Source organism: Sus scrofa, chromosome 3 (genome assembly GCF_000003025.6).
Source record: "Sus scrofa isolate TJ Tabasco breed Duroc chromosome 3, Sscrofa11.1, whole genome shotgun sequence".
Lineage (NCBI taxonomy): Eukaryota > Metazoa > Chordata > Mammalia > Artiodactyla > Suidae > Sus > Sus scrofa.
The window spans coordinates 77398167-77417193 of NC_010445.4; the positions used below are offsets into that span (position 1 = coordinate 77398167).

General features: G+C 37.0%; 1 protein-coding gene across 5 annotated transcripts in view; it reads right to left on the reverse strand.

The window, feature by feature from the left end:
* AFTPH (aftiphilin) overlaps nucleotides 1-19027 on the reverse strand; it is a 70983-nt gene that overhangs the window by 46295 nt on the left and 5661 nt on the right. The window lies entirely within an intron of this gene.

The following is a 19027-nucleotide window of genomic DNA, read 5'->3' on the forward strand; positions in this document are numbered from 1 at the left end:
TTAAACCATAGCCACTGATGGTATAGACGTGGATCAACTGAGATGATCACACGTTGATGATGCGAATGTAAACTACTATACTTACCTAGAGATCTGTTTGGTAGTTATCCACTAAAACTATACCAGATTTCTACTACGCAAAAGTGAGTATACATATGCACTAAAAGACATGTACATGACTGTTCATGACAATTTTATTCTTAACTGAAAATAACGCAAAAGTCCATCAACAGGAGAATGGTTAAAAGAAACCATGATATAAACATACATAGCACTGAAATGAATTACTACATGCAACAACATGGATGACTATCACAAACATAACATGTAAAAGAAAGAAGATAAATACACACAAAATACACACTGTATGATTCCATTTCTATGAAGTTCAAAACAGGCAAAACTAGGTGGTAATTCAGAATAGTAATTATTTACAGGGGGTAAAGTATTGACTGGAAGGGGGCATAAAAGAGCCTGCTGGATGCTAATTGAGACAAGATTATCTCTTGATTTGGGTAACAGTTACATGGGTACATACTTCTGTAAAAATTCGTCTTGTATACTTAAGATTTACATGCTTTGCTCTGTGCATGCTATACATCAAAATGTGTTTCTCAGAAAATCAACATACTTAACAGGAGCTATGTTACAAGTGAATGAATATATGACCATACTTATAACTATACCATCCTATTAAAAATTTTTTGCTTATTTATACCTTACCTTATTCTTGAATCTTTTTTTTTTTTGTCTTTTTAGGCCCGCATCTGTGGAATATGCTAGTTCCCAGGCCAGGGGTCAGATCGGAGCTGTAGCTGCTGGCCTATGCCACAGCCACAGCAAAGCATGACCTGAGCTACGTCTGTGACCTACACCACAGCTCATGGCAAAGCTGGATCCTTAACCCACTGAGCAAGGCTAGGGGTCAAATTCGTGTCTTCATTGATACTAATTGGATTCGTTACCACTGAGCCACGATGGGAACTCCCTATTCTGGGACTTAAGGCTATATACGTATGTCTCAAGAGGTAGTATGATATGGGAAAAAGATCTTGGATCTGGAGTCAGATCCTAGGTTCAGACAAGATCAGGTGCTTTCAGGGTGGTACGGCCATAGACAGAGCCTAGGTTCAGATTCCAGTTTCCCCGTTTACTATGTGAGTGAGTTTGCCTCCTTCAGTTTCCTATCTATAAAAAGGGTCTAGCAGTCCCTACCTTTCAGTGCTGTTGTAAGGATTATAGGTAACAGACCTTCAGTATCTAGCACATTCTGTGCACTCAGTAAGTTATTAACTATCATTGCATTTGAACTTTCACCAAGTCTGTGGCTCAAATCATAACCTACCTTTAACTAAATCTAAGCCAACGTTTGCTTAGTTGGCACAAACATTTATATGACTCTGCATATACTTTTAAAAGGTCACTGAAAGAATAAAAGTCATTTAAGAAAACTATTACCGGGAGTTCCTGTCATGGCTCAGCAGCTTAAGAACCTGACTAGTATCCATGAGGATGCAAGTTCAATCCCTGGCCTTGCTCAGTGGGTTAAGGATCCAGTGCTGCTGTGGGGTGTGGTGTAGGTCACAGACATGGCTTGGACCCCGTGTTGCTGTGGCTGTGGCACAGGCCAGCAGCTGCAGCTCTGATTCGATTCAACCCCTAGCCTGGGGACTTCCATCCATATGCTGCAGGTGCAGCCCTAAAAAGCAAAAAAAGAAAACTATTACTAACCACATTAAAGATACATGAAGTTGACTTTATTTCTAATTTCTATAACTAATCCCTAGGGAATATGAAACAATGCCCAAGGTTGAAGCACTGAGACCATAGGAGACCAGTACTGGGAGTTCCTGTTGTGGTGCAGCAGAAACGAATCCAACTAGGAACCATGAGGTTGCAGATTTGATCCCTGGCCTTGCTTAGTGGGTTAAGGATCCAGTGCTGCCGTGAGATGTGGTGTAGGTCGCAGATGAGGCTTGGATCCCATGCTGCCTATGCCACAGCCACAGCATAGGCCAGCAGCTACAGCTCTAATTCGACCCCTAGCCTGGGAACCTCCATATGCTGCAGGTGCAGTCCTAAAAAGACAAAAAAAAAAAAAAAAAAAAAAGACATAGACCAGTGCCAGTCCACTAAAAGATGGAGGTTTTGAAGCAGAATAGGAGAATGCAACCTAGAAGTTCTTAGCAGCACTGTGAAGTATACGGGCTGTAGATACTTTCAAGTTGGAGGAAAGACTACAAGAAGAAAAGCTAAGAAGATGCCTGGTTGGGACAGAAAGGATTCTACACATTCCTCTAAGAGAGAGTTATTAATCCTTGACCAACCCTCTCACTCCATCACACATACAAAGTGTTAACTACTCCAGGGATCCTTGGGCTCACATTTAATGGTAGTGGTGGGGTCTCTAAGAGGCCCTCTAGGGATCTCCCAGAATCAAACATTGAGAGTTCCTTCCAGACAAGCTAAAAACTCACCAGAGAGAAATTCCCATATTTTACAGGACACCAGCCCAGCTGCATCAATGTGTATATCAACTTTCAAGTCCAGATAGTACTTCTAAATGACAAAATTCAGTTATACCAAGGACCCTTCACTTCAAACTTATTTTTATAAGGACTGGGATGGAGGTGGAGAGTGGTGGTAAAGGATAAAAGCAGGAACATGAGTGGTAAGAAAAGGAAAAAGACAAAAAACTGTATCTGAAGTTATGCTACTGACTTAAACAGTACAAACCACACTAGAAAGGTTTATTTAATGGATCTCTCTCTCTCTCTCTCTCTCACACACACACACACACACACACACACACACACACACACACTCATTACCTTTTTACCACAATATGTTTGAGGTTTATACTCTATCATTTGTTAAATCATTTGGGTGGGTAAAAAAATTTTTTTTTAACTTGTGTTTTCTTTACAAAAATGAATGAAAATATTCTATAAGCAATTAACAACATCAATTTGCATCACAAATCCTGCCTGCTATTGTAGTTCAAATTATTGCAGTAACATCCTCATGGGAGCTTTAAGATACTATCAAAATGTACTGTCAATGAATCTGCCCAGCCTACCTTTCTGCTAAAGAATCACCTTGTCATAAAGAAACAAAAGGAAAAGCCCTTCTGAGCCATATGAAGATTTAAATTTTAGTTAACTTTTTGTTTTCAAAAAGAGATGATGACTAGAGATGACTAGATCATGATGTCACAAAATTTTTCATGCCTCTAAAATTTAGAATCTACAAAAATGGTAATTTTATTTTCTCTTTTTGAGTGGTTTGTCCTTGGCATATTAACTCAATGGCGGCTAACACAACAAAGAGAGGCCCTACAAACAGAAGTTTAGTAAAGAATTGAGAAAGGTGGTGGTGGTTATTTTTAGAACTATCATCATCCTTTCAACACAGGCTGCAAACTTTAAGTCTACTTAATCAAACTTCCACAATCCCAAAGCTGACTATTTTTCAGAGATCTCATAATTCCTTAGAACCTGCCAATTTAAAAACCCAAGACATCATTAGTATCAATAATATCAACAGTATGCAGTATTATTTAAAATATCTGTTAAATAGCATAATCTATGTACTTTCATTATCTGCTTCCTTCAATAACAATATGAATATTCATCCAGTGCTTACTATATGTCAATACTATGTGAAAAGCACTCATAAACTGTTTCATTTAGTCCTCACACTATGGTATGAGATAGGAATTATCTTCATTTTACAGATGAAGAAATAAAGTCTTAAAGAGGTTGAATAACCACATGGTAGTGTAACTAGTAAGTGGTGAGTGAGTCACAAGCTAATAAAATATTTTAAAAATGTCTTATGGCAGAAATAATTGACAGCAAATATTAGAATTACAAGAATCTTCCTTCAAAGGTTTCTGGATTGTTCAGGAAAAGGTTTCTGAAACTTCCACAATAATTTAGAAGGAGAAAAAGATGCTTACAAGCTAAGATGAAGAAAGTAAAACCAACAAAAATGCCAAGAAGTGACTCTCGTTTCAATATTAATGTACACAGTGGTAAAAATGTGGTAAACAATTAAAATAAGCAGGAAAATATCTGTATGCCTAAGTTGATCACCCTCAAAAAGCCAGACTGCCCAAGTGACAACCCAATTATCTGTCTTCCCTGGTTTCAATGTAAAGATGAATCACAAAATTAGAAATGTCCTATACATAAGGTAAATGACAATGTAAGCAGCAACACACACTCACTGTTCATCGAATGTTACTAATCAGCAATAAGAATTATCATTTTATAGAAGCTGGTTTTCAAAAATTCCTAAGCGCTTTTCTTTCACTGTATATTTTAAGCTTCTACACAAATTCATACCGTATTTTACCTGTATTTGTATGGTTTCACCGCAAAAACTAAATACGATAAATAAAAACATTAGAAACTGTTTTAGCTTTAACTTGCCATATCAACTGACTATATGTGAGTTTCCCAGCTATTTTTCCCCAAAAGTACTTCAACTTGAAATTGAATAAATGACACTAGATAATTGCTGATAACAAAGGCAGCAAAACAGAAGCAGCAATGAGGGCATATGCATTAGCCTTCAGAAAACCATTTTTACTCCTTAGTACCCTCTGCTCTTACACAGCTGCAGAATAAATTAGCCACTCTAAATTTTCCACTCTAATATCCCTGAAACTCTACATTGAAAATAGAATCTAAAAGCAGAAACTACTTCAATTTCATGCTCCTTCACTGAAATCTTGCTTACATCCACAAGTACTGTCTACAGATAACCCCTGGACTTTCTGTTTTCTTTCTCAACTGCTTGCTCAGGGGGGCTCTTGTGAATTTCTCCATTACTCCACCGATGCTGTCTCATCAGCCTGTAAACGTTCAAGAATCTTCCATCCTCAAACAAATCAGAGCAAAACAAAACAAAACCCTCCCTTCTGTGCCCTTTTAGCTTTCCTCCTCCTCACCAGCAAGCTTCTCGAAAGGGCCCTGTCTATGCACTATCTCTTCTTCCTAACCTCCCACTCACTCCTCAGCCCAGCACAATCTGGCTTCCACCCTACCATCTACTGAAACTGCTCTTGCTAGAGTTACTCTCCTTGAACTCAAAAGACTAGAAAGGTTGTGCAGGCACAGGCCTCTGTTGTTGACCACTGTATCCTCAGCAGCTGGCTCACAGTAAGAACTGAATAAACTACCTTTGTTCCTGTTGGGGCATTTGGTCCACTGACCCCTCTTGAGCTGCTTCCTCCTCCATGCCCCTGCTGGATTTCTTACAACCCTAGCTCTGGTCTCCTCGTGTTTCCCCAAATAAGTTAGGAAATATCTAAGTTCAATCAAGGCAAGGAAGTGTGATCTGAGAGAGGCTGACCTGAAATATGACACAGGTGAAAGAAAATAAATCCAATCACCTGTGCTGCAACCTGTCTGAGGAAGGAGCATGTGGAGAGGGGCAGTACTTACATGCAGCTGGGGGAAAAAAGCCAAAGGACATTTGTTCATGTATTTTTAACAGACCGGCTAACATAAATATCTGCCTCAATTTGAGGCAGTTTCTCAGCATATGTGGAGGTGTCAGCTGGTGTCACCAGAGTGTGACACTACTCTGGACAGCTAACTCATTTCCCTTTCTCTTGGTTCTCTGTTCCCAGAAACTTTCTTTACTACTTCAAGTAAATTTTCCCACAGATTTTGTAATCAGCTGTAAAGTTTTAAATTAGCATTCTGGTCAAGACTGCTGAGTTAAACCTCAAAAGCCCAAGGTATTCTGGGAAAAACAAACCAAAAAAACCCCCAAACCCTACTTTGTGGGCTTTCAAAACTACAGATACCATTTTAGTCTGTAACTAAAATATGTATACACCTTGTCAAACTCTTGGTAGTTGCCCTTTTCCTGACAGTGTTGCTCTCTCATAAATGCCTACCATGAGAACAATCCACTTTTTAGAGAAAAAAGCATCTAGCAAAAGTTATAAACCAAATGCAGTTAGAATTCAATTATTATCTGAGCTAATGAGAAAGAAAGCAAAAGTTATAAACCAAATGCAGTTAGAATTCAATTATTATCTGAACTAATGAGAAAGAAAGCAATGTCCTAGATAATCTGAAACCCACAAATTTGGCCTTAAAATATGACCTATGTAACAGCAGATTTACCTCGCAAATTTTATCTTTCCCATGTACTATTAGTTTTACTTTAATTTGTTCCCTGACCACCCATCAATTGAGAAGATGACCTAGAGACATGTGAAGAAACAGAAGGAAACCAGACAATGAATCAGTTTTAAAAAGTCATAAACTATCCACAGACAATAGCATATAATGGCATTCTTGGGGTAAATTATCTTAAAACAAAAGGTCTGTATATCAGAAATCAAATGTAGACACATTCCAAAATAGTGCTCATGAGAGTTTGTGTGTGTGTTACATAAAAGTAATATCAGGAGTTCCCGTCGTGGCGCAGTGGTTAACGAATCTGACTAGGAACCGTGAGGTTGCGGGGCCTTGCTCAGTGGGTTAAGGATCCGGCGTCGCCATGAGCTGTGGTGTAGGTTGCAGACTCGGCTCGGATCCCGAGTTGCTGTGGCTCTGGCGTAGGCTGGTGGCTACGGCTCCAATTAGACCCCTAGCCTGGAAACCTCCATATGCCTCGGGAGTGGCCCAAGAAATGGCTTTAAAAAGATCAAAAAAAAAAAAAGAAAAAAAAAAAAAGTAATACCACAGGTGGATCTATCTCTACTGATAACTTCATGAAAACTATGGAAGGAATTCTCATGACAAACAGATTTCTAGCTGGTTGACCTTTCAATGGTGTTGTTGCTTGGTTTAAAGTTTTACCTTCTCCTGAGAGGTAGAAAGGCTAAGGGATAAAAAAGAAAAAAAAAAAAAAAGTTAACATTTACTATTTGCAATGTAGTATCACACCTTTGGTTAGAAATGATTTGAGTTGTAGCCTATCATATAAAGCACAATTTTTCAAAAATTTCCCCTCTGTAACTCACATAAAAAATATACATTAAAAAAACTTACCAAACAATATTTACCCTTATTCTCTGTATACTCTTGATATTTTGAGTTCTATTTCATTTTTTTCTTAGAAGTTGGTGATGACCCCCAAATTAATTTTACAAACCAGAAATAAGTCATAACCCAAAGTTAAAAAACCCCCAAACCAACAAAAAAAAAAAAAGTCTGACAAAAAGAATACTAAAGAGTTAGAGGAAATGACCAAAATTAACATCTATTTCCTAACATTATGATAAGAGTATCATAATGTTAGAAAAAAAGCAGTGGGTCCTTCCATATAGATATTGTGAACAATGTCAGGAAATTAAACAAAATAAAAACAGCTGTGGAATTTGTCCATAGTTTTTAACCTTTAAATTATGTAAACAGAACAATTTAGGGCAATTTAAAACTTCTACAGTATTTCTACTCTGGATATTTTTTCAGACAGTGACCCTTTTATGATCAGCTTTTCAAGAATAACTCATTTTAAAGTCTTGGAGCCAATGCTTAAAGTTTATATAAGAAAAAAGAGTCAATCAAAATATTTCTGTGAACAATCTTAGCATAGAATTTTTGCTGGTAATGTCATGTCTGCAACAACAAAAACTGTTTACATGCATCAATTTTGTTCAACTTTAATTCACTCACAATAATACTATCATTCTCTTTCCTTCTGGATCCACTTCCTCTAAATCCAATTATTCCAGCATATAAGAAAAGGAAACAGAGTTTCTTTTAAAACAAAGAACTCTTCCTTGATCTGGTGCTTATAAGGACAAAATGCATTCTTAAATTATTATTACTATTCTTTTTAGGGCAGCACCCACAGCATATGGAAGTTCCCAGGCTAGGGGTTGAATGGGAGCAGCAGCCACCGGCCTACATCACAGCCACAGCAATAGCAACACCAGATCCGAGCTGCATCTGTGACCTACACCGAAGCTCACAGCAGCACCAGATCCTTAACCCACTGAGCAAGGCCAGGGATCAAACCCTGCATCCTCATGGATACTTGCGGGGTTCATTACTGCTGAGCCACAACGGTAACTCCTTAAATTATACTATTTGAATGAACTAAGTAATTTGCTAAAATGAAAGGATTCCCTTACTTTTTATACAATTTTGCATAAAAGTAATAAGTAATAAATATTATTCAGTTTTCAAATTCATACAACTCTCAATCTAGGAAGCAAGCCACTTTAAAAATAAAAATAAAGACACTATTGTTGGGAGTATATATTGGTTCACATGTTCCAGGCAATTTAGTAATATACCAAAATTTTTAATTCATATTCTTTTGACTAAGCAATTTCATTTGCGAGAATTTATCCTACAGATACATTAAGTATGTAAATATATTTCCACAAAATCTTATTTACTGCATTGTTTGTTTTTAAAGAAGCAACTGGAAACAAATATCTATCAATAAAGAATTAGGTAAATAGAAAGTACAGCTATTAAAAAACATAAAGCTGTATTATTAACAGAGAAAGGTGTCTAAAGCATATTTTTAAGTGAAAAAGCTTTTCTAAATAGGCATTCTCTCCTGATTCTCCTCCTGTCTATCATATACTTTCTTTCTCTTCAACAGAGCTGCTGCTTCTGCTTGCCTCATAAAAGTCCATGTTCCCCAAGACTTGGCTTCTTTATATATATCCTTAGCCCTGAGAGATCTCTTCTCCCTTGTGTTTAATATTATCTGATCATAATGCCCGAACCTCCATCTATCTGTGGCTGTCTAACCTCTGCCTACCCAAATGCCTTTCTGAATATCTCTACCTGGATGTCCCAATTACATCTCCTATTCTCCAATTCCAAAAGTGAAGTCAACCTCCACTTAAAGAACAAACAGAAACCACTTGTTCCTACACAATATTCTGAATTCTGAGTCCAGAAATCCAATTACCTCTGGCTGCTCCTTCTTTGCCATCTCCCCTCTTCAAGTTAAATCAACCACAAATTAAGTCCTTAACATCTCTTACTGCATTTAACATCCCTCGACTAATACCTTATTTCAGGGCCTCCCTATTTTTGGCCAGGATTCCTGCAGTCCACTTGAAACCCTTTATCTTAATCAGCATGGCTAAGGTAGCTCCTCTTGCCTCCAGCCAGACAAAACTACCTCCTGGTTCCTCCACTAGCACCATGTTACCTCTAGGTTGTCACATATGCCATTTCTTCTAATTTACTATTCTTACTGTCTAGAGAATTCATTTGCTAAGCTTTCAAAACCCTATTTAGGTAGAGAGTTTTCAGTGAAGTGATATCGCCAATATTTATTAAGCTATTATGTGATAGGAACTGGGCAAGATGCTTATTCATACACTATCTAATTAATCTCAACCATCCATTTTTAGATGAAGTAACTGGCTCAGAAAGGTCAACACCCGCTCAAGGCCCCACAAAGAGTAAGTACAGAAAGTAGGGCTCTAAAATTTAAAAAATCAGTATTCTTTTCATTATGTCAGGTTGCTTGACTGAACTGATTCTTCTTTACATCTATCTCTTTTATTACATTTAACAAATGAATCAAATTTATTTCTATGTTTCTCTCTCCTAGTAAGCTATAAACCAAAGAGTCTCAATCTTAGCTTTGTGGTGTTTTTTTGTTTGTTGGTTTGTTACAGACTAGGTGAACCTGAATATCTGCATCTAAAAAAAAATTTCAAGAATGATTCTGATGATTAGTGAAGGTTAAGAACCACTGTGTTAAATTTCTAGAGGATATAAATATTACTGAACTCTGTAACTCTGGGGATAACATAAATGTCTCTATACTTCACTGCTGAACTCATTAATATAGGTAAATCAATGAAATAACTTTTTTTTTTTATAAAAAGTCTTCCTTTACTTGCAGTGTTTTATTGTACAAACAGTTCTTAAAGTTCTGTTAGCACACTTACCTGAGACTATCACTACAAAATTTAACTCCTTTTAAGATTTCAAAAACAAGACGTTCACATTAAATCTGCAATACTTTTCTTAAAAACGAAACTTGGAAATTTCCTTAAAGGATCCAATTTAAATTACTGCAATAATCCTTGAAACATTTATAATTGAGTATATAATTTAAAGGTTAATAGAATTCCTGGAAAAAAAACACATCTAAAAAATTAATCACAGTTTCATTTGCAGTTGAACACCAGGAAATGAATATGTGAATAGTAGCAGCAATAACAGAAACTTTTCTCTATTGAGAAACCAAGATCACTGGTAATCTTGATTAAAATCTGCATTTTTTTTTTTTTTACATCTAGGTGTAACACTTGCACTGTGCTTCAAACTTCAGAAACCCAATGAAACAGAAACCTATCATCTGCTGGCTCATTATGATACATAAGAATAGGTCTGAAATATAGAAAGGAGTAAGAAGAAATGGTGACTTAACTACAAGTAAAAAATAATGAATAGTCAAATACTATGTTTGGGCTTCAGCTAAGAGAAAATTTGGGTTTGATACCTGAATCTCTTGTGTGTGTGTATATTTTTTAAGGAACAAATATGCTATTAAAAATATTTAGTGAAAAAACAGTTAAATTATTTCTTAATGATAGGTCTATCACTTTTTATAAATAGCTATTAAAAACAAAACCTTGGAGTTCCCAACATGGCGCAGTGGAAGCAAATCCAACCAGGAATCATGAGGTTGTGGGTTCGATCCCTGGCCTCAGTGGGTTAAGGATCCGGTGTTGCCATGAGCTGTGGTGTAGGTTGCAGATGCAGCTCGGATCCTGTGCTGCTGTGGCTGTGGTGCAGGTCAGCAGCTGTAGCTCCAATTCGACCCCTAGCCTGGGAATCTCCATATGCTGTGAGTTCGGCCCTAAAAAACAAAAAACAAAAACAAAAACAAAACACCCTAAACCTTAAGAAAAGTAATCAATGTTTCAGATTTTGAGTGAGGCTGTAGCAGAATTTTTTTTTTTTTTTTGGTCTTTTTGCCTTTTCTAGGGCCGCTCCTGTGGCATATGGAGGTTCCCAGGCTAGGGGTCTAATCAGAGCTGTAGCTGCTGGCCTAACCCACAGCCACAGCAACTCAGGATCTGAGCCTCGTCTGCGACCTATACCACAGCTCACGGCAATGCCGGATCCTTAACCCACTGAGCAAGGCCAGGGATTGAACCCGCAACCTCATGGTTCCTAGTTGGATTCGTTAACCACTGTGCCACGATGGGAACTCCCAGAAATGTTTTATATGTAAATACTCTAGGTCAGAATTTTTGCATTCACATGATAAACAGTTACGATGTAAGACGATAAACCACAGCAAAGAAGAAAATAATACTGCAAAACATAGGCAACGACTAAGAAGTGGAAAAAAATGCCCACTTGGGAGAGTGGATGAGGCAGAAACATTATTCACTTCATCCATTTAAAAAACTATGGTCTCATTAAGATGTATGCAAATATTAAAGATCCTACTCCCAGAAGTCTTGCTTTGAAAAACTTAGCATTTAAAGACGTTAAAATTATCCAGTAGGTTGAAGAAGGAACACTCCCAAAGACATTCTATGAAGCCACCATGACCCTAATACCAAAACCAGACAAAGATACTATCAAAAAAGAAAATTATAGGCCAATATCTTTGATGAATACAGAAGCAAAAATTCTTGACAAAATTTTAACCAATCAAATCCAACAACATATAAAAAAGACCATACACCATGATCAAGTGGGATTCATCCCAGATTCACAAGGATGGTTCAATATACACCAATCAATCAACACCATACACCACATTAACAAAAGAAAAGTTAAAAACCACATGATCATCTCAACAAATGCAGAAAAAGCATTTGACAAAGTCCTACATCCATTCATGATTAAAAACTCTTACCAAAGCGGGGATAGAGGGAACATACCTTAACATATAAAAGCCATTTATGACAAACCCACAGCAAATATAACACTCAATGGAGAAATGCTGAAAGCTTTCCCACTAAAATCTGGAACAAGACAAGGTTGCCCACTCTCACTACTTTTATTCAACATAGTATTGGAAGTCCTAGTCACAGCGATCAGACAAACAAAAGAAATAAAAGGTATCCCAAGTGAAAGAGATGAGGTAAAATTGTCACTCTATGCAGATGTCATATTATATGTAGAAAACCCTACGGACTCCACACAAAAACTATGTGAACTGATCAAATTTAGCAAAGTAGCAGGACACAAGACTAACGTTCAGAAATCGGTTGCATTTCTGCATACTAACAACGAAATATTAGAAAAGGAATACAAAAATACAACATACCTTTTGAAATCACACCCCCCAAAATTAAAAACCCAGGAATAAACCTGACCAAAGAGGTGAAAGATATAAAACATTAATCAAGGAAATTAAAGAGGATTCAAAGAAATGAAAAGATATTCCATGCTCCTGGGCTGGAAGAATTAATATCATAAAAATGGACATACCACCCAAAGCAATCTACAGATTCAATGCAATCCCCATCAAATTACCCAGGACATTTTTCAAAGAACTAAAATAAAGAATCCAAAAATTTATACAGACCCATAAAAGACTGAAAATTGCCAAAGCAATCCTGAGGAACAAAAATCAAGCAGGAGGCCTAACTCTCCCAGACCTCAGGCAATATTACAAAGCCACAGTAATCAAGACAGTATGGTACTGGTACCAAAACAGACAGACAGACCAATGGAACAGAATAGAGAAACCAGAAATAAACCCAGACACCTATGTTCAATTAATCTTTGACAAAGGAGTAAGAATATAAAATGGAAAAAAGACAGTCTTTCCAGCAAGTGGTGCTGGGAAAACTGGACAGCTGCATGCAAATTAATGAAACTGGAACACACCCTCACACCATGCATAAAAAATAAACTCAAAATGGCTTAAAGATTTAAATGTAAGACAAGACACCATCAAACTCCTACAAGAGAACAAAAGCAAAACATTTTCTGACATCAATCATACAAATGTTTTCTTAGGTCAGACTTCTGAGACAACAGAAATAAAAGCAAAAATAAACCAATGGGACCTAATCAAACTGACAAACTTTTGCATAGTAAAGAAAACTATTAAAGAAAAAACAAAAAGACAACCTACGGAATGGGAGAAAATAGTTTCAAACGATGCAACTGACAAGAGCTCAATCTCTAAAATATGCAAACAACTTATACAACTCAACAGCAAAAAAACCAACAACCCAACTGAAAAATGGGCAAAAGACCTAAAGAGACATTTCTCCAAAGAGGATATACAGATGGCCAACAGACATATGAAAAAATGCTCAACATCACTAATTATTAGAGAAACACAAATCAAAACCACTATGAAGTACCATCTCACACCTGTCAGAATGGCCATCATTAATAAGGCCACAAATAACAAATGCTGGAGAGGGTGGGAAGAAAAGGATACCCTCTTACACTGTTGGTGGAAATGTAAATTGGTACAACTATAGAAAACAGTACAGCAGTACCTCAGAAAACTAAATATATAGAACTACCACATGATCCCACAATCCTACTCTTGGGCAAAACTTTCCTCTTGAAAAAGATACATGCACTAGTATGTTCATTGCAGCACTATTCACAAGAGCCAAGTCATGGAAACAATCTAAATGTCCACTGACAGATGAATGGATTAAGAAGATGTGGTGTATATACACAATGGAGTACTACTCAGCCATAAAAAGAACAAAATAATGACATTTGCAGCAACATTGATGGAACTAGAAACTCATACTAAATGAAGTGAGTATGAAAGAGAAAGACAAATACCATATGATATCACTTATGTCTGGAATCTAATGCTCGGCACAAATGAATCTTTCCACAGAAAAGAAACTCATGGACCTGGAGAACAGACTTGTGGCTGCTGAGGGGGAGGGAGTGGGATGGACTGGGAGTTTGGGGTTGGTGGATGCAAACTATTGCATTTGGAGTGGATAAGCAATGAGATCCTGCTGTATAGCACAGGGAACTACATCTAGTCACTTATAATGCAACATGATGGAGGACAACATGAGAAAAAGAATGTATATGTGTGATTTGTCATTTTGCTGTACAGTAGAAATTGATAGAACACTGTAAACCAACTATAATGGAAAAAATAAAAATCTTTAAAAAATCAAGAAGAAGAAGATGCGACTTATGAATGATTTCTATTACCTAAACATAGGATTGTTAATTTTATTTAACATAAAATCTACATTGCAACACAACAATGGGAAGAAAAAGTATGTACACATGTATGTGTAACTTGGTCCCCATGCTGTACAATGGAAAAAAAAATTATTTGGGGGCAAAAACAGAAAAAAAAAACCCATAAAATCTAAACTTGGTAATGTAGGGTTTTTACATTTATTTTTAGGTTTACTGTTAAGTATTTTAGCTTTTTTTCCCCCTGCTCATTTTATTTTCTAACTGCTGAGTAATGCTTATAAAATTTGAAAGCTCTTAGTCCTTGTATAATATGCAATCATATTATATATAAGTACATTGGGGTAGTCTGACCTTTTCCTTTCCAATTCTTATGCCTCTGTGTTTCCTTATTGATTATCCTGGCTAATGCCTCTAATACCAGAACTAGTAGTAGTGGTGATAGTAGGCATCTAATGTTCCCCCTTAATTAAGATACTGATTTTTGGTTTGAGGTATATATGTTTTATCATATTATAGACTTATCCAATAATCCTCATTTTAAGTTGTTTTGTTAAAAAAAATTAGAAACAGGTTTTAAAAATGTCTCTTCAGTATATATGGAGATAATTACATAATTTTTCCTTAGATCTATCCAAAGATACCAATACTTATTCATAATTATTCTCAGCCTGTTTGATGTTAGGGAATCCTGGTTTGTTTTCTATTGCAGGAAAAAGGTATGTTTCCAAATAATCAGAAATTATGCTAGATTATCTACTTGAATACATATAAGTCAAACAGAATATTTAACTTATTTGATCCCACTTACTCCTTACTTTCATTTTTATGAGTAGGCTTCAAAACAAAATGAAATTTTATTGAAAGTATTAAACATATTCAAATTAACAGCAAAAAATTTTCCAGATTTTATCGAGGCTCTGATCTTACTCAACTCTAGCCCCTAAACAATCTCATTCACCTAAGGCTTTAATTAGCACATCCTAGGATTCCTAAATTTTTCCTTGCAGTCCAGCTCTCAAACCTAAACTCCAGTCCAAACAAGTCAATTGTCTATAGACTGCCCCACTTGAATTCCTCAGACCTGAAACTGGGCTTAACAAGAACAGAACTCAAGCTTTTCTTCCCAAGCCTCACTCAGGGCTAATAGGGGAGATGGCCCCTCCACCTACACAGTCACTAGGCCAGAAACTTCAGAGCCATCTTTGACAAAGCTCCCCACCCACCACTATCTGTAAAGAATGATTTTTATCTCATAAATCCCTCAACTGTGGAATACCTGTACCTTTTTCCAACTCCCCTGACTCCATTCTGGTCTGCCATTATCTGAAGTGGCCCGTCTCCCTGATTAGTATTCAATCATGCCCAACCCAAGTAATCTTTTTAAAAAAATCTATCTCATCACATCAATTCCTTTCTTGTGATAAAGATTTTTTTAAATCTTTTTTTTTTCTTTCTTTTTTTGGCCATACCCACGGCAGGCAGAAGTTCCTGGGTCAGGGATCAAATCTGTGCCACAGTAGTGACCTGAGCCATTGCAGTGACAAACACCAGATACTTAATCTGCTGAGCCACACAAGAACGCCTAAAAAAATTTTTGATAAAGTCTAAGTCATTCCCATCTCTCCAATCACAGACTCCTCCTCCCTTCCCTCATTGTTTTCTTTTCTTTTTCTTTTTTTGTCTTTTTGCCTTTTGTAGGGCCTCTCGTGCGGCATATGGAGGTTCCCAGGCTAGGGGTCTAATCAGAGCTATAGCCGCCGGCCTACCCCACAGCCACAGCAATGCAGGACCCGAGCCTCGTCTGCAACCTACACCACAGCTCACAGGCAATACTGGATCCTTAACCCACTGAGCAAGGCCAGGGATTGAACCCAAAACCTCGTGGTTCCTAGTCAGATTCATTAACCACTGTCCCTCATTGTTTTCAATACTCTAAACTAGACCATCTTTCAGTTTCTGAAAGCCAGACAACATTCTTTTGCGCCACGGGGCCTTTGCACCTGCAGTCATACTGTATAAAACATGCCCACACATGCTTTGATTCTTAGAAGAAGAATCAATTAATTAGAATAGGAATCAAGTAAGTGTCCTGACACCCTCCTCTAACTCCTACTACACATATTTCAGAACATTAAGAACTGCAGTAAGTTATAGTCTGTAATAAAAAACTCAATTTGAAAATGACTGTGCAAACTACATATACTATGAAAAACACACCGACAGGCTTAAATGTAGGAAGTAATTTTAAGAAACCTATTAACTGCTTTCCAGAACAATGAAGTCATTTCGTATTTCTTTTCCATAGGTAAAAACAAGTCACTGTCATGCTCTAGTGCAGCACTGTCCAATCAAAATACAATAAAGCTACATACACAATTTAAAATTTCCTCTAGTCAATTAAAAATGAGGTGAAATTGATTTAAAATATTTTACTTAACCCAAAGTATCCAAAATATTATTAACACATAATCAATGTAAAATCTATTATTTTACATCAGTTTTTGAAATCTGGTGTGTATTTTACACTTAATACACATCTTACTTTGACCTAGCTTTATTTCATGGGGTTAATGGCTTCTGTATTATACAATATAGTTCTAGATAATAGTATTCTATTTCTTGTACTTAAATAGCTTGCTAACATTATCAGAGTTATCTTAAAAAGAACATGGCATTAAGCAATTTTAACCTCTATCAACAAGTATATGTCTCACATTTAAACTCTTCAACATTTTTAAATTATGCAAACATTTCATGCTGCTGAAAAGACTAAAGTCAAAATAAAAATACAGGTGAACAATTTTAAAACTGCATATTAACTGACCATCTGAAGAGATTATAGGAAGATGGGTGCTCTCAACCATTGCTGGTAAGAATGATTTTATTGGAGTTCCCGTCGTGGCGCAGTGGTTAACGAATCCGACTAGGAACCATGAGGTTGCGGGTTCGGTCCCTGCCCTTGCTCAGTGGGTTAAGGATCCGGCGTTGCCGTGAGCTGTGGTGTAGGTTGCAGACGCGGCTCGGATCCCGCGTTGCTGTGGCTCTGGCGTAGGCTGGTGGCTACAGCTCCGATTAGACCCCTAGCCTGGGAACCTCCATATGCCGCGGGAGCGGCCCAAAGAAATAGCAAAAAGGCAAAAAGGCAAAAAAAAAAAAAAAAAAAAAAATAATAAAGTCTTAAAAAAAAATTAAAAAAAAAAAGAATGATTTTATTACAACTATTTGGAAAGCAATTGACTTTCCCTTTCATTTATTAATTTCACTTCTAAGACTCAGTCCTACAGAAATAACCAAAGACAAAATCAAAGATTTACCTATAAACTTGTTCACCAAGATACAGTATGATTCATTCATATGTATATTGTGTATGACACTCATATAGCCACAGTGAAAAAACCAAAAGTAAATGTAAACTAAAATGTTTACAGTTCTCTCTTTGTAGTGTGATTACCAGTGACACATTTCTTCCATTATTCCTTTAAATTCCTTTAAATATATATTTATTGGCTGTTACTCTGTCCCAGGCTTTAAAACAGAGGGATTTTGCCATCAAGGGGCATACCAGTTTTCATTACACTTCCCACATTGTCCAAATTTTCTATAGTAAAAGTATATCATACATTCATAATTTTAAAAACCAGAAAAATATGAAGTGGATGTCACTTTGAGCAAGTCAGCTGTAAAGGGTCATTCGGGGGTCAACTGGGAAAAAAATTTGAATATGGCCTTGAATATTAGTTCAGGTGAAAATTTCCTGAAATGGGAAGGGGAGTCTAATTGACTAAAACCAAACAACTTACAGAATAGTCTGTATGATAAGATTTCATACCAGTAAAAAGTGCATATATATATATATATACACTAAAAGTGTGTGGAGGGGTTCCTGTCGTGGCTCAGTGGTTAATGAACCTGAGTAGCATTCGTGAGGACACGGGTTTGATCCCTGGCCTTGCTCAGTGGGTTACGAGTCCGGTGTTGCCATGAGCTGTGGTGCAGGTCACAGACGTGGCTCTGATCCTGTGTTGCTGTAGCTGTGGTGTAGGCCGGTGGCTATAGCTCCAATTGGACCCCTAGCCTGGGAACCTCCATATGCCTCGGGTGTGGCCCTAAAAAGACAAAAAAAAAAAAAAAAAGAGTGGAAAGATGTGCATTAAATTGTTAACAGTGGACTTTCTGGGTAATGGAATTTTTTTTTTTTCTTGCCTGTTTTCTATGATGCTTCTGTATGCTTCTATAATAAAAGATTTCTTTTTTCTTTTCTTTTCTTTTTTTTTTTTGAGGCTGTACCTGAGGCATATGGAAGTTCCCGGGTTAGGGGTCCAAGTCAGAGCCGCAACTGCTGGCTTATGCCACAGCCACAGCAACTCAGGATCTGAGCTGCAACTGCAACCTATGCTGCAGCTTGTGATGCTGGATCCTTAACCCACTGTGGGAGGTCTGGTATCAAACTCGAATCCTCATGGACACTATGTTAGGTTCTTAAGCTGCTGAGCCACAACAGGAACTCCAAAAAAGATTATTTTTTAAAATTATATATACACTGTACTGAGCATCTACTACATACAATAATACTACTAGATTCTATAAGGGGTAGAACTGAGTAAATGGAGTCACAACCTTAAAGAAACATAATTAATTAGGAGGAACAATATAAGAAAACAGTAAAAGCAATTAATGCAAGGCAGAATATAAACATCAAATGAAGTAAAATGTGGTTACAAGGATTCTAAGAAAAAGACCTCATTTGATTGGAAAGAGCAGTGAAAATGAGAAAAAAACCTCATGAAAGAGAATGTGAAATGGGAAGGACTTTTAACTGACAGAGGAAATGGCAGGCACTAAAGATAAAGCAAGCTGCAACTGTCAAAGAGCAGGAAGTCACATTATGGAGTTAGGCTAGAATG